At 45.1% G+C, this 27,872-nt stretch overlaps 1 long non-coding RNA gene across 1 annotated transcript; it reads right to left on the bottom strand.

Annotated features, from left to right (window-relative positions):
• Window positions 1-446: 446 nt before the first annotated feature.
• On the bottom strand, window positions 447-27,355 carry LOC119088646. The gene is made up of 3 exons (XR_005092333.1): window positions 27,252-27,355; window positions 13,554-13,727; window positions 447-674 (listed from the first exon to the last, which is right to left on the bottom strand). It is a non-coding gene; the product is annotated as an uncharacterized LOC119088646 (long non-coding RNA).
• Between the last annotated feature and the right edge of the window lie 517 nt (window positions 27,356-27,872).

Here is a 27,872-nt window from a genome sequence, read left to right as displayed (position 1 = left end):
GCCTCTACTGCCAGCACCCACCAGGGAAGCTGAGAACCCGCAGGGAAAGGTTGGTGTCTCTTGATACTAAGATACGTATCTAGGTTTGCTGCTCACATCGATCCTGGCAAAGACGGCAGAGGTGGAAGAAGCCAAGAGAGACATGCACACGCGTACTTACCATTAGAGTTCTAGATGGACTTGGTCTAGAATCATGGACCACAGTGGCCACTCACTAGCCAGATCCTCATCCCTTTTACAGGAAGAATAAGGAATGTGACAAGACCAGCAATGCTTAGAAGAAATGGTGTTATCCCCAAATCCTTACGCAGACCTAAGCAATAATTATAGGCATTGCTAATAGTAATAGTAATTAGTGTTGTATCAAGAAGAAGAGGACTGAGAGGGCTCCCTCTCTTATAAGAAGAGATTAAAATATTAATATATAAATTTCATTAATCCTCATGACAATTCTCTCTTGTGAAAGGTTAAAGTCCATGAAATCATCACTCTCTGACCATTTTGACTTACGAAAATGGTGATTTCTAACCTTCAACAAATAGGATCCTCATTTTTACATATGAGATGACTGAAGTTTGGACAGTCTAGTGACTTACCAGAGATCCCGTGGCTGGTAAGACATCCATCTGCAGCTCACTTCAGCCTGACCACACAGTCTGCAGTGGTAGGATACACTGTAAGATAAGATTCAAGATGTCCTAGAAAGGTTCCTGGGGGGGGGGGGGGCGTGAAGCTCCTGTCACAGCACAGCAGAATTCTAACTTGTCTCTTATCAGGAGTAAAAATAAATAAATAAGTATATAAATGATGAACTGAAGAGGTCAGTAAGATCTGTAACAGAAAGGATGGTCTCCGGTGCTGTTTTTGTACAGTAAATGCTCAGTGGCTATGTTTGAAGCAAATAAATCTCTCAGGCTCCAAGACCTCTTACATCCCGAACAAGAGGAAAACCAACTTGGTTTTCTCCAGCCCATGTCTAGTCTTTGCTGTTAGGGAGCTGATACACATGAGAGCTCTGGGTCAGCCTGCTTTCTTGCTGAGCACCTGATCAAGGGCTGAGACTGATGTCGACTTAGCCTGCTTTCCAAGGGCTCTGAAATACCACTGTTCAGAAGTGGGCCAGTCTACAGTAGCAATCAATGCAGGGGAGGGAGAAGCCTTGGGCCAATTTAGAGAGATGCTAGAGATGAAGAGACAGAACAATCTGAGATGTCCTTTTCTTCCTTCCTTCCTTCCTTTCTTCCTCCCCTCCCTCCCTCCCTTCCTTTTTTTTTTTTTTTTTTTTTTTTTCTGAGCATGAATCCACCCTGGACTCTTACACCCCACATCTCCAGGGTGAAGTTCTTCCATAAAGGAATGTCTGACCCATGAATAATGGAGCAATGGGATTTGCATCCAGGTAAGCTGGTTTTGCCTAGTTTTCAATCTAGAGGGGTGTGCCCACTCTTGCTGCAGCAACAGATCATATTCAGGCCGCAATAATCTCTTCTGCCGATTACTGATCTGTTAATAGCAGGATGCCATTCTGAAGTAAGTGTTTGAATCTGTTTTGGGATGCTATGACAAAATCTCCCAAGGTTGAATAACTTTCGTATGACAAGTTCTCTTTCACTAATGGTACTAGCAGCTATAGGGTACCATAGTATTATGGTGCTGGCGTCCTGGAGAGGGCTCCCTGGATGCACCACAAGATCCACAGCCAGGAAAGGAGCTGTGTCTATGTGCAAAGAGGCCAAGCATTTGGGTTGGCCTTGTATTACCCACTTTGAAAAGACAGCATTTATTCACACGTGAGGGTGGACTGTGCAACCTCATTACTTTTCAGAAAGCCCTATTTCTTGATGGTTCTACCACCTTTTGCTGAGGGCAAACCACATCTAAATCATAGCATCAGGGTTACTTGGGAACCCTACAGAAGTCAGCAAGATCTACCCTGGAAGAGTGAGGGATGAGAACAGGTGTTATTTGCTCCAAAGACTCCGAATGCTATACTATGTTTTTTTTTAAGCCCAAACACTAAAATCCGACTGAAAATAGATATATTTTTAAAGATGACATTGGTACTTTTCAAACTTATATTTAATATATAACTAAATCCAAAACATAAGGTTGCATTACATGAAAGCCCATACAACTATTTGCTGTGAGCATTAAGAATTCTCTCTAGAGTCTGAAGCTGTGAGTACTGGAGATTTGTTGAAATCTGATATAATAGTTCTAAGGTAAAGACGCACTGTCAAAAATCCCAGGGTAATCCTGAGGGTCTCATCCATCACCTTTGATGTCATAGTACAAGAGAGACACTGTCAGTGAGATTGGGTCCCAAAACACCAAGTGTTCAGAGAAGATAATAAACATATATTATGCATGTGTTCATTCTTGGTCTGGCCCCACAAATACAAGGGGGTAACTTGAAATGTAGAATTGAAACAGGAAGACATCAATAAGTGTTAAGATATATCGACAGGGCAAGGATGCGTGGGAATGGGATGTTACTTGGGGACCTGATAGGGAAGAGGCAATGGCTTGTTTTTGTTTTAGTCATTGTTTGTTGATACAGGCTTTCACTGTGTATCCCAAGCTGGCCTTGAATTTATGATCATCCTGCTTCAGTCTCCCAAGTGCTGGGATTATAGCTACCATGCCTAGCGCAGAACATAGTTTGGAAAGCCAAAAGACCTCTGCATTATGGAAGAGCTGGCAAATTTAGCTAATTCTACCAGTGCCCAAGCAAAAAAGAAATGTGACTAGCAATATTCATCATCAAGCCAAGAGCAGTATCTCAGTCCTGCACGACTGAGATATAATCTATGTTTAGGAGCACCTTCGTTGGCAAGGAACATTGGGAAATTTCAGGTATTGTTGAGACAGGTGAATGGAGCTCTATTTTTATCACGAGTAAAGGGATCTCTCATCGCTAAATCACGTCAGAAAAGTCACCACCTCTTCTGTCCTTACAGGTCTGTCCCATGGTTCTGAAAAGGGTCTATCCATACAACATTCACCAAGACTGTGCTCCAGTCACTCTACTGCTTGATTAACACTAGGGTGTGCTTTCCAAGCTGCCCTGAAGCATGGAAGAGCCTCTGGCTTCTAAGTGTGCTGCCTGTAGCCAGCCCATCAGGATCAACCCAGTTTAGCAACCACCTGAGCTGAAGAGAACTGCCTGGCCTGGGACTCCTGGCATCCGATGACTGTTAGTATGGAGTATTTGTGCTCCATCCCCTTATCTCAGTTTGGTGCAGTGCGGCAGGGATGTCCTAGCTTCCAAACACACCATAGAGTTGGCTGGAGCTCCATGGAGACTGCATCACAGCTCACCTTTTCTCTCTGCTCACTTCTGCTCCCTTCCCATGATGGTTGCTATTGTCAACCTGATAGGCTGTAGAATCCCCTAGGAGAAAGATCCGATCCTGTCAGTGAAGGAGTCTCTAGTGAAGTTAACTGGGGTTGGAAGATCCATCTAAATGTGAGCAGTACCATCCTACCATGGTCTAGAGTCCCAGACCAACAAGAAGGAGAAAGCAAGTGAGGACCGGCATTTGTCCCTCTGTCTCCACACTGCAGACACCATGTGAGCAACCACCTTACACTCCCTCTACCGTGCCTTCTCCACCATGATGGACTGTGCCCTCAGCCATGATCCAAGAACAAAACTTCCTTCCGTAAGTTGATTCTGTCAGGTTTTTGGTGACAGCAATGAGAAAAGCAGTTAATGCTGTCCTTTCCTACAGACTTGAGTTTTAAAAGCCTTTCCCAACGGGCCTTAGCCATACTCTCGGAGCAAACTTATGGGAGAAAGAAAAGCGACACTAGGTTAACTGTTAATTACAGCCGTGCTATCCACCTCGCCTCTGTCACAGCAGGGTGGAGGAGGAAGGATGCTTGTTTCTTAGTGTTCTAGAGCCTGGGTAGTTCAGTGTGCAGCTTCTCCCCCTTGTTTGCCTCCTACTGGAGCCTGGGGTTCTAGAGTTCCTTTCTCTTCTTACATCAAAAACTTGCCTTGGTGGAGGGGACCTAGAGAGATGGCCCAGTGGTTAAGAGCACTTGCTGCTCTTGCAGAAGACCTGAGCTCTATTCCTAGCACACACACAGGTGGCTCAAAAAACCACGTATCCCTCCACCTACAAAGGATCTGACACCTTCTGAGCTTGACTGGTACTCGCACAACACAGCATACTACTCTCATAGACATATACACAAAAATAAAAATATAAAAATAAATCTTTAAATTCTGTTGATGTACTTTTAAAAATAACCTGGGACTGATTCCTTGTACTTAACGAGAGGTGACTTGAAAGCATCGTAATTATAACCCTTAGAACTTGTAAAGACACAGCCATGTTCTTTTACATCTAAATCCACATATTTCAGAAAGCCCCCAATTCGTGTGAATGCAAACTAGGATGCACAGTATGCTGCATTTTCAATAAACTGTATTTTAGTAAATATGTTTACGTCACTGCCATTGAACATTCAATAAGCATCTACCAGATGTACCCTATAGCACTTGAAAAATCAGCAGGCTGGGATGTTGGCATGTTTAAATTTGGCTCAGATTACATGAAGCAAAGTGACTGCATAACTTAGCTTAGAAATGACATTCCTACTACATGGCTGTTGTTTCTTCTCCTTCTTCCTTTTCTTCTCTAGCTGCCAGATGGTGTGCATCAAATTAGACAGACTGCATTTCTGCATATGAGTATCAGGGTCAGTACAGATTTTTGTATAATCGTCCTACCAAGGACACAACACTCCACCACACCCCACACCCCCACTAGTCATGATAATGAGGCATGATGTGGATCCAGCAACAGTTTTAAATGCCTATTGAGAATTTCTGGAATAAAACTTTGTTTATGCATTTTTTAAATCTTCCTTAAAAATTTAAGTTTTAGTTTTAAGGTTTTTTTGTTGTTGTTGTTGCTGTTTTGTTTTGTTTTGTTTTTTTTTCCAGACAGTGTCTCACTATGTAGCTCTGGCTGCCTTAGAAATCACTAGCAGAGAAAGCTAACTGGGAATGACATCGGTTTTTTAAAACCTCAAAGCCTGTTCCCCAATGACACACCTCCTCGAATAAAGCCACATCTCCTAATCTTTCCCAAACAGTCCTATCAACTGAGTATTCAAGTATATGAGCCTATGTGGACCATTCTCCTTCAAACCCACAATCGTCTTCATTATAGGATTGTAGTGAAGGGCGAGGGATGTAAGGCAATCGGTAGCCCTCTGTCAGACGCCCAGCAAACCCTCACAACAAACTTCCACTATTAAACCGTGGGAGAACTGAGCAAAGGAAATGTCCCTTGATATCTCACTGTTGGGTCTTCTATGGAAACTTCACCTTTGAGGAGCAGGAAACACTGTTTGTCCATCACATTTAATCAGGAATGATTCTGAACATCTGGATTTGCACAGGGATGATACACTATGTGTGTGTGTACCTGCACCCAGTGCCTCCCCAACACTGACAAACACGGAAAACTGAAAAGTGTCCATATTCTTATAAAAAGAAATGCAATCCTGACAGTAAAAGATAACTCAGTTTACAGATGAGAGCTCACCAAGATGCACAAGGGGGAAAGCAAGGTATAAAGTATGTAAGTAAGTATTTATGTAAAATTCATCAATCTATACACATATGTTCATATATAGCCTACATGGACATACATCTATATATAGTATATATACACATAAGCATACACAATATAGAGATTTAGATAGAGATATATGGCAAATGATAGATTGATGACAAATAAGTACATAGATGATATAGATAGGTGGAAGCAAGGGAATAAATATAGAGATACAACACTCATATTTTTCTTAGAGTTCATCCAGAATCAAACACCGAGCAAAGATACAGGTGTCCATGTGTGACCACAGAACGCTCCAGAGGGAAGTGGAGTGAGGCAAGGGAAGCCAGTCAACCTGGGGCATTATCAACTACCAGGTGACCATTGATGGCGTTGATGGCAACTGGGCTGTAGCCCTGCAGGGGATGCCTAGAGAGCCAGGTGTGCAGAACTCTCCAGCAGAGCTCACTCACTGCCAGCCAGGCAGCTGGGTGTTTATCCCCTGTGTTCCATGTCTTCGGCTGTGGCCCATTTCCAAAAGCACTGACTCTCAGGCAATTCCAGAACACTGATAATGCCCCAGAGGCCAGCTGAAACGCCTCCAGTCAGGAAGACCAGGTGTGTACAGAGAGCAGGATGTGGTGTGCCGAGATGAAAGACGGGGTTGGGTGGGGGAGGAAGTAGACAGGCGAGGAGTTGGTGTTGGTGGATAGGGATGAGGAAGGGCGACTGGAAGAGTGGAGGGGGTGTCTATTGCCTCTGAGAAGTCTGTTGTGCTCCCAAGCCCTTTGAAAACAGAAAATCTGGTGACATATGGACAGCATTCCTACAGTGGCCAGTGGCCAGAGCTAGGGGGCAGTGTATGACTGTGGGGATGGCAAAAACCTGCCCACGGCGTTTAAAGTCAGAGGTTAAGCTTTCTCTTGGAGCCACGTGTCAGAGGGTAGAAGACCTGGGCTGAGGCTGAGCAAAGCCATGGCAGATCTGGACTTCTCTGTTGTCTTCAGCATGTGGCATTTGCTCCTCATGATCTCAAGATGGCTGCTGCACATGCAGCTAAACGATTGTGCTTCAAGCAAGAAGTGAAGGTGAGAAGGACAAAAGACAAAATCTCTCCTAGCAAGACTCTGCCCTTGTGTATGTGAGAAAAAGTCTCTCCAGGGTCTTCCACTCACGTCTTAAAGATCAGAATTGAGCCTCCATGACAACACTACTTCAAGTTGGTCTAGGGCAGTGATTCTCAACCTGTGAGTCATGCCCCTTTTGGGGGTTGCCCAAAGCCATTGAAAACACAGATATTTACATAATGGTTCATAAGTAGCAAAATTGTAGTAATGAAGTAGCAACGAAAATAATTTTATCGCTGGGGGTCATCACAACTTGAGGAACTATATTAAAGGGTCACAGCATCAGGAAGGTTGAGAACCACTGGTCTAGGGGGTTGAGTACTTCCTTATTGCTTCCAAGGCTAAGGAAAGAAGAGAGTTGGAAAGGTTGAAGAATTCCAACTAAATTATCTCTACTTACACAGATTCTCCCAAGTCAGAAGTGTCACCCGTCCATGATCCCCACAAGTGTCTGGGCCCATTTTCTCTGCCAGTGTGCACCATACCTGCTGCTGTTCTCACCTGAGCTCCACATAGCACTGAAGTATGCTTTTGGGTATCTCTCTTGCAGTAGAGACCTTTTAGGTCAGAATGAGCCTCTGAGGCCCCCTGCTCCCAGCTAATCTGCTCCCGTCTTTGTCTCTAGCTTCTGCTCACATCTAGACTGGGTCAGTTTACATTGTGTCCAAAGAAGTGATTGAAAGTCACTGATCCACCTTTTTAAAATGACTTTGAAAGCTGGGGATAGTAATGAACATGGGTTCAGCACTCAGGAAGCTGAGGCAGAGAATCAGGAGTTTGAAGCCAGCCTGAATTACATAGTGAGTGCCATGCCAGCCTGGACCACATGAGACCCTGCTCTCATCCCCCAAGAAATCCAGAGATGAGGAGTGATGTGAACTGCCATCTTCTGGACACGGCATGGCCATTGCACTCATAAACCCACGACAGCCATGATTACCTGCATAAAACTTGCATAGGCTCCGTCCATCCACACTTCCAGCAGGATGTTGGAGGGCACATGAGGTTCTACCCCTTGCTTGAGGAACTATTGGCAATTAAGGGAGAGGAAGTTATTTTTCTTCAGGGGCTGTCATCAGACTTGAAGGTAGAAAGGGACCTCATTGGAAAAAAGAAGGGGACCCGAGGGAGTGGGAAGAGTGTAAGAGAAGGGAACTGGGAGTGAGTATGATTTTTAAAAATGCATTATATACATGTATGAATGTATCCACAAATAAATTTAAAATGATTCTTCTAAAAACATCCTTGACCATGCTGGCTGTGTTGTCGTGGGCTGGGTGAATAGTAAGAGCATCTTCCCACTGCTCCATTGTTCTGTTCTTCCCTGTGATTGGCACTGACAGTCTCCTGCCGTACTTCAAGACAGGTCACTGAAATTCCAAGAGCTGGCCTCTCCTTGCTACGGTGAAATTAGTGGTTTATGGAAGGTCAGAATCCCACCCCTCGCAACCCCCCTTTTATCCCTGACTACCATTTCAACACAGCATGCAGTATCCAGGGTGGTTCAAAGGCCTGAAGTGTGCAGCAAAATGCATCATTTGTAAAATCTCAGTAGTCATGGAAGGTGTGAGCATTCTTTACCCAAACTGGGCAAGAGGAAGTGTTGGGAAGCAGCCACCGTTGGCTGTGGTATATCACTCAAGTCAACGCAGGCCTTGGAAGCCTGGGCATTTAATATCAATGATACCAAGAGATGGAAGAAAAACTTCAGGTCCCACCAGAAAGCAGAAGGCAGAATGCAGATCTCAGAAGCACCAGCCCTTTCCCCTTTCTTCTTCTGGATCCCTCTCTGCTCAGGGTCACTCTCTATTTTCTTACCTTGTTCCTCCTAGCCCCATATCCCCCACTCCCACCCTTCCCACCCACTAGGTACTTCAGGAAGCACCACAAAGGGCTCAGCACATTTCTGAGTAAAGCCTTAATTTGGCTCCAACATAGACATTCAAATTTATGCAGGATGCGGGGCGAAGTTGCTTATTCAGATGCATTTCATGTGGAGCTTGACATCAGTGTGCAAACCGGAAGCTCTGGAATGTGCAGAGCTGGGCAGAGTCCCTGGCAAGGTTTGCCTCTCTTAATTTACATGCTCAAGGTAATCTCTGCCGCAGGGACTCTTGGGAAAAACGAAGGTCTCTCTAGCTAGGACAGTGACCCAGGTGGGCCTGGCTGTTCACTGGCATTTGCTTGTGCCATTTGACAAACTTTATTTTGAGTTCCTCCTACACCCAGGCACAGTACTGGGCCCTGGGGATTTAAAGATTCCCTCAAATATGCTTAGCTCTCTGGAGCTCAGCCCTTCAAGGTGGCTATTGTCCCCTGCATAAGTGACTTTCCCTTTGTAAGAGCTTTGAGCACCTGAAGATCAGTTCTTGGGGAAGCTGAGTGTGTGTCTGAATTCTCTGGGGTCCTGGGAAAAAGCGTCAACTTCAGAGCCATCCATGTGGGGTGGGGGTCCCGGAGCTTGCAAATCTAACAAGTCCCCAGGTGAGCCACACTTGGAGCAATGCGGTCCTTGGGGTGGGTGTCAGCCAGGAAGAGGAAGCCTGGGGGGGGGGGGGCTAAGAGAAGCCCCAGGGAGCAATTAGTGGCTGCTTCCTCTGCACTGCAGAAGCTCATGCTTCAACTCCAGCTAAAGAGCATCAACAATCCTTCCCAGGCTTTGCCCTCATTGTAAGGCCACACGCTACAGGTTGGCCCAAACCAGATGAGCATTTTTCAGTTGCAAGCAGAGCCATCTCGGAAGATGCATGGTTAGAAAGGATGCAGGGAACCATTGCCTGGACATGGAACAAGGGAGGTCAATGGCTATGTTCTTCGGACAGTGTACTGGGTGGCGTTTATCGCCACCTTGACACAAACTAGGGTCACCTGGGAAGAGGGAATCTCCATGGAGGAACTGCCTAGATCAGATTGGCTTTATGAGCATGTTCATGGAGCATCTTCTTAATCGCTAGTTGGCGTAGGGAGCCCCCACACACTATAGGCAGCATTATCCCAAGGCAGGCACATCTGGGCTATATAGGAAAGCCTGCTGAGCATGCACCAAAAGGAGCGAGGCAGTCAGCAGCACTCCTGCATGGTCTCTGCTTCAGTTCCTACCTTGACTTCCCGCAGTGATGGCTGGTGACCTGGAAGTGTAAGATGAAATGAACCCTTTCTTCCCCAAATTGCTATTGTATACAGTGTTTATCCCAGCAAACTAGAACAGTCTTCCTTTCTCTTTGCTGCTGTCATTGGGAAAAGGTGTTTGTGTGTGTGGCATGCATTTCTACTGTTCTCCGTGGAGGCCCTTCTCACCCTGACCCTTACAGCTTGTTGCATTGGTCAGAATTCTTAAGGATTCTACACACAGAAAATGCTCAGTAAATGCTTCAACAATCTTGAGCAGAAAACACATACTCTTTATTCTTTGATTTTTTTTTCTTTAAGATAGGGTCTTACTACATAGCCCTGGCTATTTTAGAACTCTGGAACTCACTGTATAGACCAGGCTGGCTTCTAACTCGCTGATATTCACCTGCCTCTCTCTGCATCCTGAGTGCTGGCATTAAAGTCCTGTGCCACTGTACCCAGCTTATTCTTTTGGCTTTTAAAGCCTGAAGCCAGATTCTAGTAACAAGCTTCTATTTTCAAAAATCACGCCCCCCTCCACCCCTTTCTCTGTGTGTTACTAGAGATGGGGCTCACACATGCTAAGCACATACTATATCACTGAGCTACATTTTTAACCAATCTGAAGTGGGGACTGTTTTCCCACTTTTAGATTTCTGAATCTCTACTTAGAAGACGTTTTCTCCCTCTCTCTCTCTCTCTCTCTCTCTCTCTCTCTCTCTCTCTCTCTCTCTCTCTCTCTGTGTGTGTGTGTGTGTGTGTGTGTGCATTCATGTACAGCTACAGATTTAACTCAAAGCCTCCTATGTGCTAAGCAAGCACCCTCTGTTGCTACATGACCGTGCATGTGCTGGCAAAATGATTAGTCATCCCAGGGCCTCATATCCTACGTAATCCATGTGCTGCGTGATCGTATAATTTGCGTGAAGTGTGACCACGCAATCTATGCGCATGCATGGCGTAGCTTTGTGAGCAAGTGTGGGGGGAATCCATAAAAAGCGGGTCACAGACTCCTCCCCACTTTCTTCTCCTCCTTCCTCTCTCTCCATGCACAACCTTCCATAGGCCTAAAGCACATTCCCCTCTGTTCCTTCTCCTAATAAACTCTTATAGTGGGTTTTCTCATACCTCGAGGCTTTTCTCTCACGGTCAACAGCACAGCTTAACGAATGACATTGCACAGCCGCATAAAACTAACACCCTCCCACTGTGCTACCCCTCCAGCCCTCTTTCCTTTTTTATAACGCAGTGTGTCAGGAACCCACTGTATGTGAACCTTTGCAAAACCAATGGATTCTTAGTCCCCCAGACTCCAGATATGTGCTAGTCCACAAACTAAGGCTGTGTAACAAACAGGACCTTCTGTTTTGTTTTTGCAGTTTTGTTGGTTTGTTTTTGTCTTTTGAGACAGGGTCTCTCCGTGTAGCCCTGGCTGTCCTGGAACTTGCTCTGTAGATCAGGCTGGCCTCCAAACACACAGAGATCCACCTGCCTCTGCCTCCGGAGTGCTGGGATTAAAGGCATGAAGCGCCACTGCTGGGCTGGCTAAACAAGACCTTCTGTAATACTTAACTGCCCCTGCATTTGATGCTTGGCTTGGAGGTTCTGCTGCTATGGACTGGTCTGGTTCATATCTGGACGTCATCCGCTTGTCAGAAGACTCAGAATGGTCCTGACCGGACACCTGGAGCAACAGGGCTGTGCTCTGTATGTCCATCTTCAAGGCAAGCTGTCCTAGGCATATTCTCATAGAAGTGGTTGAGGTACGTGCACACAAGCAGGGACAAGAGAGATTGTCCCCAAGTGTAGGCTTACATTATGTCTTCTCTAATGCCATTCAGCAAAGAAAGTCACAGAGTCCAAGTGGAAGACACTGAGGTTATATTGAAAAGGGTCTGGATTCAGGGAAGACAGGAAGGCTGGGTTGCTACCCAATCCATTCACCTGGGCTTTCACACGATAGAGAAGAACCTCAGTTACAACAGAACTGATCCAAACAACACCCCTGCACCCAGTACACAAACACCCAACCTTCTCTGCTCCCAGAAAGGCAGAACAGCTGGGGAAAGTCAGGAGAAAACAAAGGCATCTGAGAGGAGGGAGAGCAGCGGGAGTTTTTACTGACAATGCTCTATTCATAATCCATATTTAATTTGGGCTCAAAAGGACGCATTTACAATCTGCTAGGCTTTCAAGTCCCCGCCCTTCAGCGAGGCTCTGCAGCAGAAGAAATACCAAGATTTCTGCCTGTTGCAAAAGAGCAAGAGGCTGAGCTGGCCAGGTAAACAAAGGGGAATGAAACAGCAAAGGGCAGTGTGGAGCTGTGGGGAGGTCTCTAGTGCTGTCACGGGATGGGATGTACTTTCCTTCAACATCTTCATTAATGATCTGGAAGAGGGCATCAGCAGCACACTGATTACCATCAGTGTGGTGTTAAATTGGGACCTGTGGTTTGCACCAAAGGAAGAGACTCTGAGAGAACCAGGCAGGAAATACAACCAGCTTGGAGAAGGCCAAAGGCACCTAGGAAAAGCATACGGCACCCACTAGGGGAGGGAGCCAGCTGTTTACATCCTGTCTGGAGCCACCCAGGGTATTCACCAATCAACCAGAAGGACGAATCTTTCCGTCAAGAAGGTGGCCCTAGAAGTTAGATACAGGCAAGCCATGGCAGGACCAGGATCTGACAAAGGGATGCAGGCAGGGGAGTATGGTGCAGTGGAGGAGAGGCCTGGCATCCTCTCCTTCACAGCCTCCATCCCCCTAGGAAGCAAGCTCCTGAGAACATAAACCCATGATTTGTGTTGATTTGTTTTCAGCTCTACGCCCAGCACCTGGAATTATATGTGTGCAACAGAGCCATCCCTTGATAAGTATTTGTTAAATGAATTCGAAACAGAAGAAAGGAAGGCAGGTCACTGGGGGAAGGAACGTGGAGTCGGGGGTTGTCAATTAGAGAGGGCAGGGCACAAGACAGCTTCACAAGGGGTGAAGAGAATCAAAGTACATTGAGGACATGTATGAAAATGTCATAATAAAACAGTTATTATATGTAATTAATAGATACTACTAAAAGACATTTTGGGGCCCAGCAAGATGAAGAAAGTATGTGACATTAAACCTGGCGACCAGGGTTTGATACCTAGAACCTATGTGGTGAGAGAATCAACTTTGCAAGCTGTCCTCTGACCTCCCCATGTGCATCATGGTTTGCCCCACCCCCATGAATGAAGAAATAAATAAATAAACAGACATTAAAAAATTTTAAAGCCAGGTGTGGTAGTCTGGGTTTGATGTGCACTCTTTTGATTAGCCATCACAGTACATCACAGGTACTCTACGTATCTTCTCACAGTGCTACCCTTTTACATATGATAAACAGAGACTGAGGAAAAGGTACTCAGATCTGTGGCAGTGACAAGGGTCGATAAGTCTACTCATTCTGACTTTGTGGTTTTTCCCCCTACAGGCTTATTCTGCCTGCCACGCAGGCTGGGGGTGGGTGGAGTACAGGTTAGAGAGAGAGCAAGAAGGGAAAGTAAATAACCAGGTCAAGACAGCACAAAGCCGCCTCCAGCCTGCCCTCAGGGAGTCACAGCCAGGCTCCTCCAGGAACCACGCCCAGGCTAAAGCCCTTCCCTGTCTGGTGCCTGAGGGCAGCAGCTGTAGTCTTTAGTTCTGGATCTCACTTCTCTGGAAATGCACGTTTTGGAGAGCACAGGCATCACTCATTACTGACCTCTGTCTTTTTGTGCTCCTGGAAGGTTTGTCTTAGGGCTTCTGTTGCTGTGATAAAACACCATCATGACCAAAGCCAAACTGGGAAGGAAGAGTTTACATCGTCTTGCAGCTTGCAGTCCATCATCCAGGGAAGTCAGAGCAGGAACTCAAGGCAGGAACCTGGAGGCAGGAGCTGAAGAGAAGCCAAGGAGGGGTGCTGCTTACTGGCTTGCTCCACATGGTTTGTTCAGCCTGCTTTCTTATGGCACTTGAGACCACCACCCTAGGGGTGGCCCCATCCCAAATGGCTGGGCCTTCCCCCATCAATCACTCATTAAGAAAATGCACTACGTGTCTGGCCACAGGCAGCACAGAGCTGACCTCGTGACACTTTGAGCACTGAACCTCAGAGGTGACCAAGTCTTTCAAGAGTAATTTTGTTCACCTTAACTCTAAAACAAAATCCCACCGTCCCGGGCAACCCTTTGCATGAAGCTACTGGTTCCTTGTCATTTTTGCTTTGGGTGAATTTTAAAACAATTGTTTGCTTTGTCTGGTACTTACTATGTTGTGAAATGTCATTCCCAGACCAAGGTTGAACTTTTGTGATTGTTGAGAACTGTAATGTGGCAGGCCCGCAACCTAATTATCTTGGGCTGCCTTTAGCTGCCTTAATCCATTCATTACCCAACTCTGTGTCTGACCTAACACCCTTTTGACTATCCTTTTGGAATGTTCTAACAGACCACTCACTTCCACTGACTAAGCATGTCATCAGGTAATATCTGAGGTCTACAGCAGAGGTTTCCCTGCCTACCTGATGTCCTCCACCAATGTATTTGAAGAGGCTCTGGATTTAGGCCTTTCCTCAGTTCTGTTACTATACCACTGGCTGTGTGTGTTCCCAGCTGAACCATCCAAGTTCCTTCCAACCTAGAAATGAGGCTTATTTCACTAGATCCCTAAACCATGCATTCTGGGGTGTTTTCCCCGACAGTTGCATAGTGCTGGGCTGGAGGAAATAATTTGCCTTTTATCTTTGTTAACATCATTATGACCAGGGAGTGTTTTCAGTGCTTAATGGCCTTCCCTACCATTAGGACATCTAGCACTCTGGAATCATAAGCCAAAACAGGCTCTCTTCCTTAAGTTGCTCATGGTCATGGTGTTTCATCAAAGCAACAGGAAAGCAGTAAATACACTCCCCTGATTATAATGGTGATGTCAAAGGTTAGAGCTACTCGACTTCTCTAGCCCCGAAGTATGCAGCTATCAAGGAAAACACCCCAGAATGCATAATCTAGGGTTCCAGTGAAATAAACCTCATTCCTAGGTGGGAAGGAACCTTACTGGCTCAGCTGGGAAGACACACACATACAGGTTGATCACCCAGGGTCTTGAGTATCACCCCCCCCCATGCCTGTCAGTGTGCAGGACAACCCTGAGACATGGCGGGTATGAGGACACAGGATACAGCACATGAAGCTGCTCTGGAATGCACATCTTCTACCTAGCATACAGAAGCCTGCGATGTTCAGGAGAACATGGGAAACAGAGCTGCAAGGAAGAAAGGAGATGTTTGGGGAAACGGCCATTTGCTACTCCAGCTGGTTTTATCTTTGGTGATTATGTTCATTCAACTCGCAAGTATCTAGAAAAATGGACAGAAATAATTTAGCTTTACATGTCCCTCTCAGTTGGGGAACATTTAGTTCAAAAAAAAAAAAAAAAAACAACAAATTCGGGCTTGGGGATTTAGCTCAGTGGTAGAGCGCTTGCCTAGCAAGTGCCAGGCCCTGGGAGTACTCAGCTCCGGGAAAAAGAAAAAGAAAGAAAGAAAACAAACAAACAAAAAATTCATGCCAAGCCAGTTCCAGGCAGTGGAAATAAAACTCAAGAGTGGGCAGCCTACTATAGTTGGAGTGTTAAAGCAGCTCAAGAAAATAAAGGATGAACTTGCTAATTTATGAAAAAATAGTGTTTTAGAAACCATCTCTAAATTAAAAGAGATGTTAAAAATTAATAAGAAAATCCTAGAGGTTGCGTCAAAACTAGAGATAAATTCCAGACTCAATCCCCTCCCAGCATCTTCCCTGTCTGACCTTGCCCCTCCCTCTTCCGTCTGTATCTCTAAGCAGAACAAAATCCTGTATCAGAGGAAAAGATCACTGTGGTCTGTTTTAGAACAAAATCTAAAGAGAGGAGAGATCCTATATGAATATTTCATATATTTCAAAGCTTCCATTTGTGAGGGCATCTGCCTCTGCTGATGAGTGCTTTTTGAAATATTTATTTTTATTAATTATTTGTATGTGTGTGCATGGGAGCATGTGTGCAGGTGCCCACAGATGCCAGAAGAGGGCGTCGGATCCCTCGGAGCTGCAGTTACAGGTATTTGTGAGCTACGGGATAAGATGTCGGGATCGTGAAGGAGAAGCAAGTTCTCTCCACCACTGAGCCTTTTCTCCAGCCCCGATTAGCTCTTAAACAGGGAAATGTAGTAACCTAAATCTGCACAAAAAGTTTCATTTAATCTTCATACTTTTGCTGGGTCTCTCTTACATCAAAAAACATACAGAGATGTAAAGTTCACATTTTTGTTTTAACTGAGATGCAAGCACACTCTGAGTTAATGTAATTGTGTTATGTGTGTTCAGGATAATTGTTTTTTATGTATCATTTTGAGTCTAAAACAGCATGGGGCAAAACTCACTCTGCCCTTGAAATTCATGAAAATAACAGAATAGCAAAGCATAAAGCCACTTTGTTTCATATTTTGTTGTACACTAAAATTAAAATTCTCAGAATGACTAATTTAAGAGGAGCTGGAGAGATGGCTCTGCAGACAAACAGCACTGGCTGCTCTTCCAGAGGACCTGGGTTCAAGTCCCAGCACCCACATGGCAGCTCACAACAGTCTGTAACTTTAGTTCCCAGGGTCCCACACTTTCATACATGCAGGCAAGACTCCAGTGCACTCCTGCCTACATAGTAATCAAGCACATCCAGTGTAGTTGGGTCAAACAAACTTGTTTAGGAGAGTGACATATGGCTTGTTATATCCCATAAATAACAGCCTCCAGCATTTCAGGAACTATCTGTGCTTGGGCAAGCCACATGTTTTCACTCCCCTAAACAAGTTTGTCTGACCCAGCTGCGCTTGACGTGCTTGACCACCATGTAGGCGGGAGGCACATAAGCAGGAAATACATCAGAATGTAAACTTGCCCTTGATTGGAGATAGGTGGAGGTACATAGGCAAGAAATACATCAGGATGTTAACTTGCCCTGATTGGATGTAAGTGGAGGTACATAGGCAGGAAATACATGAGGACGTATACTTGCTCTTGATTGGACCTGATGGGAAACGCAGTGAATTGTGGGTTTGCCTTTTTAAGCCCCTACAAAATGTGACTCGTGACCATTTCCCAGGAACCACAGGATGGTCCTGGCCAGAAGCCATCCTCCTGGCCAGTACGTAATTAAAGCTTGCTTCAAATTTGGCTCAAAACTGTGGTGATGGTTTTATCCTTGACTAGTGGGATTAACAGCTGGAAGTCTAGGCCAGCCAGAGTCTCACAGTGAGACCCTGTCTAAATAAATAAATAAACAGACAAATGAATGAATAAATGATTGAATAAATAAATAAACAGAAAAATGAATGAATGAATAAATGAATGGATGGATAGATAGATAGATAGATACATACATACATACATACATACATACATACATAAATATGTTCCTTGACTAAATAGTATTCAGTGGGTAAAGGTACTGGTTGCCGACCTGAGTTCAATCTAGGGACCCACACAGTGGAAAGAGAGAACCAAGTCTTGCAAGCTGCTCTCTGACCTCTCCATATGCTCCCACCCTCAAACATGCACCAAGTAGATAAAGGTTTATTTACATTTTAAGGAGTATTTAAGGTGTGCTAGGGTATGATTGACTAGGATTAAGAAAAATTAAACAATATTTACATTTTGTCAATAAAAAGTAAATGGACAGTCTTACAAAGTAACTTTCTGGGGTCCTGCTTCCCTTTCTAAATATAAAATAAAAATGAGATTTGGCTATGCCCACAAAAACTTATCGAATCCTGATTTCCCCCAATTATGATTCCTTTTTTTAAAAGATATTCAATTGTTTATTTATTAATTTATTTTTTGTTTTTGGAGACAGGGTTTCTCTGTGTAGCTCTGGCTGTCCTGGGGCTCTCTCTGTAGACCAGGCTGGCCTCAAACTCACAGAGATCTGCTTGCTTCTGCTTCCCGAATGCTGGGATTAAAGGTGTGTGCCACCCTGTCACCCAGCAATTTATTTTTATTTTGTGTGCATGACTATTTCTCCTGAATGTATGTCTGTGTGCCACTTGCATGGCTAGTGCTTAAGGAGGCCAGAACACCACGTGGATCCCCTGGAATTGGAGTTGCAGATGATTGTGAGCCACCTTGTGGGTACTGGGAATCGAACCCTGGTCCTCTGGAAGAACAGTCAGTGCTATTAACTGAGGTAATGTCCAGTACCAAGGAAAAGACGTTCTTGTCAGATGGGGTTTAAAGTGGCACAGTAGTGTTATCTGATTTCTGCCATCTATTTCCCCAAATTCAAATCGAGTACAATTCTCAAACAACAGGACAAATGAAATTATCAGTCCTAAATGACGTTCACAGTCATTAGCTATTGAAGAACAATCTTTCCTAGATTGAAAATTGAAATTAGAAGGTAGTTTAATGGTTTTAAGTTATACAAATGTAAATAAAACATGGATAAAGCACAAAACTCTACAGACATGGGAAACATAGTCCAGTTAAACAATCTAATTGCTGTTGGGTGAAAATATCTGTTTTCCTTCAGCTGCTGTCTTTTCTTCTGTAGGCCACACTGTCTTCTTGATTGTTTCCTAATGTTCCTGTATATTTAAATGTCACATGTAAATGTCAGTTCAGATAAACAGGGCAGAGGGAAAACCCAGATCATGATGGCTGATCATTTAAAGTGAGGCAGGGATTTCTCCCTTAATGACTTTGCCAACTATTTCTCTCCTGAAGACTGGCTTCCTGCCCCCTCAACCTCATCTTTATCAGATCCTAGAGTTGAACGTTCTTAGCACCATGGGACATAGGTCAGTATTTGGCCTCCACTTGCATCGGATGTGATGCTTGACCAGTGGAGGTAACTGTGAATTGAAATTCTAAGGAAAATAATTAAGCAGGTACTAAAGATTCCACAAGGCTGTTGACTGAGTAGACCTGTGATTGTGGAGCACTAGAATATTTTTATCTCTTTTAATAGCCCAATTATTACCTCAAATTTGTGCCTGACCTAATAACCGCTGATTTTTGGAACATGCTGACAGACCATTAGTTTCCACCAAATCCAGAGCTAAGAATGTCACTGGAAACATCTGAGGCTTATAGCAGAAGTTTCCTACTTTGCTGTATCCATCTCCCTGATATTTCCCCCACTTTATTTTTTATTTTATTTACTTTTTTTTTTTTTTTTTTTTTTTAGATTTTTCGAGACAGGGTTTCTCTGTAGCTTTGGAGCCTGTCCTGGACTAGCTCTGTAGACCAGGCTGGCCTCGAACTCACAGAAACCTGCCTGCCTCTGCCTTCTGAGTGCTGAGATTACAGGCGTGAACCACCACCACCCGGCTTTACCCCACTTTAAAAATGCTTTGAGTGGTTGGAGATATGGCTTAGAGGTTTAGAGCACTGGCTGTTCTTCCAGAGGTCCTGAGTTCAATTCCCAACACCCACATGGCAGCTCACAACTGTTTGTAATGGGATCTGATGCTCTCTCCTAATGTGCAGTGTGCACACAAAGCACCCATGTACATAAAATACAAAAATAAGTAAATCCTTTTAAAAAGTGCCTGCTTTATGACTTTTTTTTTTATTCTGCCACTAAAGAAAACTTCAAGAAACTATTACCACACTGGGAGAGAGTATTTGAGGCAACCTGAATGCATGTTCCCAGGCCACGATCACTCATATTTGACTCCAGAATGAGCCATCTCTTACTTCCTTTGAGGTGAACGCTGTGTGTGTCTATGTGTATATGCACGTGTACACACCCACTGTAGTGGGTACCTCTTCCACCTACACCTTGAAGTACCAGCCCCTAGGGTGTGGCCTTGGGTCTAGCTTAAACTGAGGGGCACATATGGCTGGCTCTCTCTCTCCCTTGTGGGTTTGGATGGTATGGACTGACTCAGGTGGTAGGAGCATCCCCCTCAGTTGCTGGATGAAGCCTCTCTGATGACAACTGGGCTAGGCATTGATCTATAAGTACAGCAGAATATCATTAGGAATCATTTCACTGACTCTTTCTTTCTTTCTCTTTCTTTTGTTCCTTCTTTCTTTCTTCTTTTCTTTCTTTTTCTCTTCTTCTTCTCCTCCTCCTCCTCCTCCTCCTCCTCCTCCTCCTTCTCTCCTCTTCTTCTTCCTTTTCCTCTTCTTCTTCTTTTGCCAGTAGTGTTTGGTTCTATCCTGTGTCTGTGGGCTGTCCAGCCTCTGATTCCTGCCAACCAGGCAGTGACAGGTGTGGGCCTCAAGTTGGACCAGACATTGGTCAGATACTCCCACAACTCTGTGCCACCATCATCCCAGCTCATCTTGCAGGCAGGACAGGTTGTAGGTCTTTTGAGGCTGGGTTGATATCCCAGTCCCACTGCTCGGAGCCTTGCCTGATTACAGAAGGTGGCCAGTACAGGCTCTGTATCCCCCATTACTAGGAGGCTTCACTAGGGTCACTCTCACAGATTCCAGGGAGTTTCCACTGCATTATGTTTCTATATCAGATATAGTGAGAAATCCAAGGGAGTCTGCTTAAGGGTTATTTGGAGTTTATTAGAACATAAATTGGAGAAAACAACTCACTAAGCAGAATAGGCAAATTGTCACAGAGTCCTGAAAGGTTGAGGTCCTGTCCCTCACTGTTCCTACCACCTGAGTCACTTCACGGCATCCAAACCCATGAGGGAGAGAGAGAGCCAGGCATACCTGCTGCTCTGCTTAAGCTAGCCCCGAGGCTACACCCTACGGGCTGGTCCTTCAATGTCATAGGTGGAACAGGTACCCACTATATCTCCCCTTTTTGTCTAAATAAGAAAGTTCTAGCCTAATACAAAACTATATACAATTGGAACGATTGTCAAGTATTGTCCAGGAGAGGGGGACAATGATAACATGGACAAAATAGAAAGACAACCAAGAAGAAGAATATCAAACAAGAAACACATACTAAATGTTCAGAAATGTCCAGCCCATAGGTAAATGGCAAGTTACAGAGATTACTCGAATAGCTGTCCTATCCTGAAGAATCTAACTTTAGTACCTAAAATGTTCGTAGCTAAAGCACAAGAAGATTATAACTGTAACTATCTAGTCTTCAACCCTGTCAAAGACCTGAGAAGGAAAATAATGTTACCTGAGAAAACAGGAAGTGCAAGCAAGCAGCTTCCAAAAATTTCAAGAATTGACAGAGACAGCTGGCAGCCTGGACAGTCACCTAATGTTTCTCAGCACCGTTAGGGGCATCCATTTTGGCTACAGGCTTAGAATATCTGACAGACCATTTTCAGAAACAGGAATTTTGAAAGACTGTCTTACCTTGTGTTGGCAAGTTTCAGCAGTCGCTTTTCCTCGTGTTCTGCTTGTCCAGAAAGGACAGCGTGCATACTGTCAGCAGATGAGGCAAGGGCAGTCCTTTGCCCAGCTACCACACTGGGAGAGAGTATTTGAGGCAACCTGAATCCATGTTCCCAGGCCATGGTCACTCATATTTGACTCTAGAATGAATCGTCTCTTACTTCCTTTGAGGTGAACACTGTGTGTGTCTGCACGTGCACATACCCATGTCATGTATGTGGGTGGCATGTATGTGGAAGTCAGAGGACTTTCGAGTGTTAGCTTTCTCTTTCTACCATGTGGATCCTGGGAATTGAACTCAGATCATCAGGGTTGGCAGCAAGTGCCTTTATCTACTGAGCCATCTTATTTGCCTTCTGTTCTACTTTTTAAAGAATTATATTGTTAGTCCATAGACCTAGAGAGGCTAAGGAACAATGAGGGCTCAAAGGGAAGATCTTCCCAGGAAGATCTCCCTGGGAAGGGGAAATAGAATAGATTTTGTGAGTGGACTTGGGGCAGATGGGGATGGGAACAGGAAGGAGAAAGTATTGAGAGTGATGACTGGAATTGGAGGACAATTGTGGGGTGATGTAGAAACCTAATGCAGTGGAAACTCCCTGGAATCTGTGAGAGTGACCCTAGTGAAGCCTCCTAGTAATGGGGGATACAGAGCCTGAACTGGCCATCTTCTGTAATCAGGCAAGGCTCTGAGCAGTGGGACTGGGACATCAACCCAGCCTCAAAAGACCTACAACCTGTCCTGCCTGCAAGATGAGCTGGGATGATGGTGGCACAGAGTTGTGGGAGTATCTAACCAATGTCTGGTCCAACTTGAGGCCCACACCTGTCACTGCCTGGTTGGCAGGAATCAGAGGCTGGACAGCCCACAGACACAGGATAGAACCAAACACTAATGGCAAAAGAAGAGGAAGAGGAGAGGAAGAGGAAGAGGAAGAGGAAGAGGAAGAGGAAGAAGAAGAAGAAGAAGAAGAAGAAGAAGAAGAAGAAAAGAAAGAAGGAAGGAAGAAGAAAGAAAGAAAGGAAGGAAGGAAGGAAGAAAGAAAGAAAGAAAGAAAAGAAGAACGAAAGAAGGAGCAAAAGAAAGAGAAAGAAAGAACGAGTCAGTGAAATGATTCCTAATGATATTCTGCTGTACTTATAGATCGATGCCTAGCCCAGTTGTCATCAGAGAGGCTTCATCTAGCAACTGACAGGAGCAGATGCACAAACCCACATCCAAACACTAGGTGGAACCAGGAGAACCCCACAGAAGAGGGGGAGAAAGATTATAAAAGCCAGAGGTGTTGAGGACACCACAAGAACATGGCCCACAGAATCAATTAAGCAGGGTTCATAAAGACCAAAGTAATAATGATGGAGCCTGCATGGGTCTGTGTTAGGCCCTCTTCATATACATATTTGTGCAGTTTGTGGGACTCCTAACAGTGGGGGTGGGGTGTCTCTGACTCTTATGCCTGCTCTTGGGACCCTTCCCTCCTACTGGATTGCCTCGTCCAACCTTGAGATGAGGGTGAGGGTTTGTGCCCAGTCTTATTGTAGCATGTGATGAGCTGTGTTTGGTTGATAAGCCTGGGAGGGCTCCTTTTTTTTTTTTTTTTTTAAGGGAAACTGAGGAGGATTGGACCTGAGGGAGAGGGGAAGTGGCAGGAAGGACTGAGGTGAGTGGAGGGGAGAATTTTTGTTTGTTTGTTTTTCAAGACAGTGTTTCTCTGTGTAGCTTTGTGCCTTTCCTGGAACTCACTTGGTAGTTCAGGCTGGCCTCGAACTCACAGAGATCCGCCTGGCTCTGCCTCCCGAGTGCTGGGATTAAAGGTGTGTGCCACCACCACCCAGCTATTATTTTTTAATTACATGTTTAAGTGTCTCTGTGCACTAGCATGCTCGGGTGCCCATGGAAGTGTAGAAGACAGTTGGATCCTCTGGAGCTGGAGTTACAGATAGTTGTGAGCTGCCTGATGTGGGTGCTGGGAACTGAGCTCAAGTCCTCAGAGAGAGCTGTTAACCACTGAGCCATCTCTCCAGCCCCACTCTTTTATAAAGATTATCTAGGCTTTGATTTAAAGAATCAATATAGAAGCGCTTTGGAGGACAATGGGAAGGCATAGCTCCTGATAATCCTCATTCTGATCTCCTTTAGGGACCGCTAAGCTTAGCTAACCCTTTCTCCAAGGTTGGTGCCCAGCGAATGAATGCTTGGGCATTAGACAGAGGAAGACCCAAGGCTGGTTTAAAAGGGGCCGAAGGTTGCTCTCAGTACATCCAGAAAGGCACTTTCTAATGTCTTCTCCAAGTAGAATAGACAAGCTTAGTGCTGTGCCTCTGATGTGGGTGTCACCTTTAGCAGTAATGTAGACAATGGACAGGACATAATGCAGGGCTTCCACCCTGGGCAAAATGCCCCTCAATGAGGAGGCCCCTTTGCCCCATGGGCTCAGAAATGCCATGTGTTGAATATCCTTTTTTGGAGAGCCACACACCCATTCTGTTCAAGGCTCCGAGTCTTCTGGTAAACAAACTGGCTAGATGTCACTCAAGCTAGTGCTTCCCAAACAAAGCCTAAAAGCTTTATTTTCAGCAACGCTACCACCTCAGGAACTCTGTGTTCCAGAGCATAGACTTCCGAAAATGCCCACCATAAATATAACTAACTCAGCTATAGCATGACTTGCTGCTTGCTTGAATGACCTGAGCCTCCAAACCAAAAATACCTTCCTCCCAAGTTCCCCTTTGGCAGTGAGTTCTACAGTTTCTTGCTCTAAAGCCCTTCTAAGGGATATGTAGTTATAATGGGGTTGGGCATTATGTCAGCTAGAAGGAATAACTCATTAGCTAGCTAAACATTAGCAATAATTAGTTTATCTAAATAGCCACTTACCACCCATTGATTCCGAACGGAGAATGAGTCCCCAAGGAATGGCCTCCATGAGCAGAGTGGGATAAAAAGGGTCTTGGGCACAGAATGCTGGCTTGGCCTGTGCAGTCGTTTAGTGGATTAATATGATCCCAATTTTTGCTCTAGTAATGACCACTTGTCTTTCTTCACTTTTCTGTATCCTCATTTTTAAAAAACATTGTCTGCTATGGATATCGCTCTGTATGCTGTGAATGTGTTGCTCTGATTGGTTAATAAATAAAGTGCTGATTGGCCAGTAGCCAGGCAGGAAGTATAAGCGGGACAAAGAAAGAGGAGAATGCTGGGAACAGGAAGGCTGAGTCAGGAGACACTGCCAGCCACCACCATGAGAAGCAAGATGTAAAGGTACTGGTAAGCCATGAGCCACACGGCAAGGTATAGATTTATAGAAATGAGTTAATTTAAGATGTAAGATCTAACTAGCAAGAAGCCTGAGTCATTAGGCCATGCAGTTTTAATTAATATAAGCCTCTGTGTAGCTAGAGTTTTCCTGCCTTGCCCACAGTTAGGACAAATCTCTGTCACCCACCAGTCCCGCAGCTCGCTCAGACCCAACCAAGTAAACACAGAGACTTATATTGCTTACAAACTGTATGGCCGTGGCAGGCTTCTTGCTAACTGTTCTTATAGCTTAAATTAATCATTTCCATAAATCTATACCTTGCCACGTGGCTTGTGGCTTACCAGTGTCTTCACATGCGGCTTGTCATGGTGGCGGCTGGCAGTTTCTCTGACTCAGCCTTCCACTTCCCAGAATTATTCTCTTCCTTGTCCCACCTATACTTCTTCCTGCCTGGCCACTGGCCAATCAGTGTTTTATTTATTGACCAATCAGAGCAACAGATTTAACATACAGACCATCCCACAGCATCTGTGTGTTTATTTGGGTCTGAGTGTCTGTGGGCCCAGGCAGGACTGGAGAAAATTCCAGCTACAATTGTCTTTCTTGCTGACTGGAAATATGGTTCAGTGGGTAAGAGTACTTGTTGCTTCACAAGCACGGACCTGAGTTCAAATTCCCAGTGCCCACTAAAAAAGACAGATATGGCCACATGCTTCCCTATAACTCTGGTACTGGAGGAGGAGGAAGGGAAGCAGAGGCAGGAGGATTGCCGGGACTTGCTGGCCAACAGCCTACCTCCAGGTCCATTGAAAGATCCTGTCTAAACAGCGTAAGGCAGAAACTAACAGGCCAGAATACCTGATGTCCTTTCTTTAGTCTCTGTACATGTTCCGGTGTGGACACATGTGTGTATATATCACACACACACAAAGAAAGCGTGGTTTCTCAAACACCAGCCATGCAGTTCTATTTGTAGCCTTACTCCAATCTGTGTCCACCTGTCCTTTACCATTGTCAGACAACGCTTCCCCCTACTCCAGCCATTGGCATTCTGGAAAAGAGCCTTCCGTGATCTTCTGAAATTCCTGGGCTGGGAGGTGGTGAGGCACGCCTTTAATCCCAGCACTCGGGGAGGCAGAGCCAGGCAGATCTCTGTGAGTTCAAGGCCAGCCTGGTCTACAGAGTGAGATCCAGGACAGGCACTAAAACTACAGAGAAACCTTGTCTCAAAAAAAAAAGAAAAACAAAAAGTGGGTCCTGGACCAACCTCAGTCATCAAGAACTTCCCTGGAAGTTTTAGCATTGGCATTCGAGTGAGCAAGTCCAAGGAGGGTTATGGGGGGAGATGATTACCAAAGCTGTTGGGTTTGAATCTGAAAGCTGCCAGCAGCCATTTGTCCAACCACAAGGAAAAAGCTTTGATTAGAATGTGTTCCCCAAAGTTCATAGGCTGGGAACTTTATCACCAAATGGTTATGTTAGGAGGTGGGAACTTGAAAGACACCAACCACACTTAATGTCATTATTAAAAAGAGTGAGTGCCTCATTAAAAAAGAAAAAAAAGTGGTTTTTTGGTTGTTTTTTTTTTTTTTTTTTTTTTTTTTTTTTTTTTTTTTTTTTTTTTTTTTTTTTTGAGGGGGTTGGCTGGAGAGATAGCTCAGTGGTTAAGAGCACTGACTGTTCTTCCAGAGGACCCAGGTTCAATTCCCAGCACCCACATGGCAGCTCAAAACTCTAACTCCAATTCTAAGGAATCTGACTCCCTCACACAGACATACATGTAGGTTAAACACCAATACACATAAAATAAAATAAAGAAATGTTTTTTAAAAGATGGGTTTGTTCTCTCTCTCTCTCTCTCTCTCTCTCTCTCTCTCTCTCTCTCTCTCTCGTTCTACAGTCATAGGATATCTTCTACCATTGGATAATATCACAAGAAGCAAGGAGGCTCCCGCCAGATGGAACCCTTCCCAAATCTGGAATGTTGTTCATCATACTTCCCATTCTGTGGCATTATGATGCTACAACAGCCTAAGTCTTTCACCATAACTACTGACGTTTGAGGTGAGGTTCAGGGAGGCTGTCCTATGTCACACAGGACAGTGTGTTAGTTACTTTTCTGTCACTGTCATAAAACACCATGACCAAGACAACTATAGAACGAAGAGTTTGTGTGGGCTTATGAGTCCAGAGGGATAAGGAAGGGCCCACCGTGGCAGGAAAGTGGGGCTGAAAACCGTATTGCAACCAGAGCAGGAAACTGAGAAATTACCATCTCAACCACAAACCGGAAGCAGAGAGAGTAAACTGGAAGCTGAGTGTGGCTATGAAATCACACACACACACCCATCCCCCAGCGATGTACTTCCTCCAAGAAGGGCACAGCTCCTCAACCTCCCCAAACACCACCAACCACCGCAGACCAAATGTTCAAATGCAGGAGCCTATGGGGTGGAGCCTTGTCTTTGGCTCCTGTGCGCTTGAGGGCAAGAGCCTCCTCCCCCTCCGGTTGTGACAACCACAAATCTCTCCAAATGCTGTCAGTGCCCGGGAAAGGGGGCAAAAAATGCCCCCCCCCATCCCCAGGTGAGGAGAGAATGTCCTGGTGTCATTTAAGGCTTTGGGGCCAGCTGTCCCTGAGGCTGAGCGCACATCAGTCTTCCAGTGGATTGATTTCATGAGCCAATTAGCTCTACTGTTTCCCTCTAAGCCGGTTGAAGTTAAATTTCTTAGTTGCTCACAAGAGTACTCTGTTAATCTATAATTTCCATTAGGATTTCTGACGAATTGCAAATAGCTCACCTTCTGCTTGGCGCCTCCTCCCCTCCTCCTCCCCCTGTGTAGACCCCGTGAGCCAGTTTCCAGTCCAGCTAGAGAACGGTGGGGCTTGAATGGAGACTGGGGAAGCTGAGCTGAATCTGGAGGCGGGCTCTCGCTCCCCCTTCCCCTCCCCCTCCCCTTCCCCCACCGGGGCAAACCACAAAGAGCACGCAGCTGCTTTCCTGCCAAGCATCGGAAGCTGATGGTACACAAATCAGTGTTCTCTGGTTTTGTTTTGCTTTTTTTTTTTTTTTTTTCCAAATGGTCTTTGTTTTATTTTGAAGACAAAGTCTTACTATGTAGCCCAGATTGGCTCCATACTTAATATGTAACCTAGGACGGCCTTGCATTCTGAGTTCCCCCCCTCCCCGATCTGTGTCGTGAGTGGGCTGAGAGCACAGCTGTATACTGAAGGGGACGTGGGGTAACTGGGAAAGGGGAAAACGTTTTTTTCTTAATGGTGGTGACAGCCTGAGGAATAAATGGAAGAAACAGAAAACTGATGTTTCAAGGTCACAAGAAGACTATTTGAACATATATAGTGATTTTTACCCCCAGGAGCTATTGGCTTTGCAATATCTGGAAACCTCTCTCTCTGAGAGA

The sequence above is a fragment of the Peromyscus leucopus genome, chromosome 10, assembly GCF_004664715.2.
Source record: "Peromyscus leucopus breed LL Stock chromosome 10, UCI_PerLeu_2.1, whole genome shotgun sequence".
Lineage (NCBI taxonomy): Eukaryota > Metazoa > Chordata > Mammalia > Rodentia > Cricetidae > Peromyscus > Peromyscus leucopus.
The sequence above is the reverse complement of the archived record's forward strand: the minus strand, read 5'-3'. Positions and strand labels throughout refer to the sequence as shown.